Source organism: Mandrillus leucophaeus, unplaced genomic scaffold, assembly GCF_000951045.1.
Source record: "Mandrillus leucophaeus isolate KB7577 unplaced genomic scaffold, Mleu.le_1.0 Scaffold38, whole genome shotgun sequence".
Classification (NCBI taxonomy): domain Eukaryota; kingdom Metazoa; phylum Chordata; class Mammalia; order Primates; family Cercopithecidae; genus Mandrillus; species Mandrillus leucophaeus.
Window position 1 is genome coordinate 3,582,060 of NW_012104031.1, and position 2,712 is coordinate 3,584,771.

Below are 2,712 nucleotides of genomic sequence, written 5' to 3' on the forward strand. Positions count from 1 at the left end.
CAAGACTCAGTCTCAAAAAAAAAAAAAAAAAAAATTAAAAAAAGAAAAAGAAATTCTACCATTTGAAAGCCAGGTACTACATGTACAGTCTTGGCACTGGCTCCAGAATAAATCCTGAAACATGATACTGGTCTATCACTGTTTACCTTAATTCTTCACCACTAGGTTAACAGGATATTCTTGTTCCCACAAAAGCCTCTCCAACTTCTTTTGTCCCTCCCTTGCCCAGACTGATGGGTGTTACTTCAATTCACAGTGTCACTTCATTGCTGTGTGGTGGAGGAGGATGGGGAGGATATAGAGAGAGAAAGGACACAGGTTTATCAGGATACTTTGGATTGCCTGAAAACTAGAGCTGACTATGGCGTTAGGGAAACAGGAGCATGGAGACCCAGGGTGACACCATTTTAAAATCAACTCCAGCTTAAAACTAGCAAGGCACATTCCTTGCCAGTCACGACCCATGGCCAGACGACGTTTTGAAGATGTTTTAGTAATGCCTGCAAGAACAAACTTCTGTGGCAGCAGAACGTCCAGCTGTCCAATATTGCATAACAATATAGGTTTTAAAAATAGTTATAGTTATGCTTTGACATACTTACACACTCAAATGTCAAGGATAACTTTTTTTCTTTTTTTCTTTTTCTTTTTTTTTTTGTGACGGAGTTTGGCTCTTGTCACCCAGGCTGGAGTTCAGTGGCATGATATTAGCTCACTGCAACCTCTTCTGCCCAGGTTCAAGCGATTCTACTGCCTCAGCCTCCCGAATAGCTCAGAATACAGGTGCCCAAACTACTGGCATTACAGGCATGAGCCACTGCACCTGGCTGAGATTTTCTTCTTCTTATGCAGTTCAGTGAGTTCTAAATAAAATGGAAACATTAGAGACTCATTTGACACTGAGGAAAAAAATGTGAAAAAGGCTTTTTAAAAACCAAACTTCCGGCCGGGTGTGGTGGCTCACGTCTGTAATCCCAGCACTTTAGAAGGTCAAAGTGGGTGGATCACTTGAAGTCAGGAGTTTGAGACCAGCCTAGTCAACATGGTGAAACCTCATCACTACTAAAAATACAAAAATTAGCCGGACATGGTGGTGCATGCCTGTAATCCCAGCTACTCAGGAGGCTGAGGCAGGAGAATTGCTTAAGCCTGGGAGATGGAGGTTGCAGTGAGCCATGATCACACCACTGCATTCCAGCCTGGGCAACAGAGTGAGACTCCATCTCAAAAACAACAACAAACAAACAAACAAACAAAAACCCCCAAAAATCCAAACTTCCCTAAAGATTTTAACAACAATTTTGGTCCACAGCTCTCCTTGGATTACTTGATGGATGTCTGGGTTATATCCAGTTAAGAAAAGTTTATGATATGGAAAAACATGTTTCTAGAATTGTGGAATGGTTTTCTCTACAAACTGTTTCTTAAGTTTTCAGATTCACAGACAGGTGAGTGCCCTTTGTGTTCCTTCCCTTCCCTGTGTTGTTCCTTTTCCTGCTGAGCCTTCTGAGCCCCAGGAATCATGGGATGCTCATGTTCTTTTATATTCACTGAGAACTGGGAGTCAGAGGCCCCTGCCCAGGGTTGTTGGATAAATTGAGGTTCAGAGACATATTTGCCAGCACCTACTGGTTCTCAGTCCCCCTTGTCCCCTTTGTCGGTTGCATATTTGCTGTCTATGCCTCGCTAGTGACACACGCCACCCTCAGCTTGTATGCCCTAAACTTACACCTGTCATTTTCCTTCTCGTCTTGATGGTTTTCATTCTTTGGGTTGTTTAATTCAGCATCTCTCTGGGAGGCATTGGAGGGCAAAAGCCTCCTAGGAACTAGTCTTATTGAGAAAAAGAATAATGTTGTCTAATTCAGAAGCTATCTAAGGGTCGATTCAAATTATGGACTTGGAAATGGTTACTTGGGCCAGACACGGTGGCTCACGCCTGTAATCCAGCACTTTGGAAGGCTGAGGCGGGCAGATCACCCGAGTTTGGGAGTTTGAGACCAGCTTGACCAACGTGGAGAAACCCCCCTCTACTAAAAATACAAAATTAGCCGGGCATGGTGGCGCATACCTGCAATCCCAGCTACTCAGGAGTCTGAGGCAGGAGAATCACTTGAACCCGGGAGGCGGAGGTTGTGGTGAGCCGAAATCATGCCATTGCACTCCAGCTTGGGGAACGAGCAAAACTCCATCTCAAAAAAAAAAAAAAAAAAAAAGGTTATTTATGGGTGGGCACAGTGGCTCATGCTTGTAATCTCAATACTTTTGGGAGGCCGAGGCAGGAGGATCACCTGAGGTCACAAGTTCGAGACCAGCCTGGTCAACATAGTGAAACGCTGTCTCTACTAAAAACACAACAATTAGCTGAGTGTGGTGGCAGCCCCTCTAATCCCAGCTACTCAGGAGGCTGAGGCAGGAGAATCGCTTGAACCCAGGAGGCAGAGGTTACAGTGAGCCAAGACCACACCACTGCACTCCAGCCTGGGCAACAGAGCAAGACTCCATCTTGGAAAAAAAAAAGCTGGGCGTAGTGGCTCACGCCTGTAATCCCAGCACTTTGGGAGGCCCAGGTGGACGGATCACCTGAGGCTGGGAGTTCAAGACCAGTCTGACCAACATGGAGAAACCCATCTCTACTAAAAATATAAAATTAGCCGGGCGTGGTAGCACATGCCTGTAATCCCAGCTACTAAGGAGGCTGAGGCAGGAGAA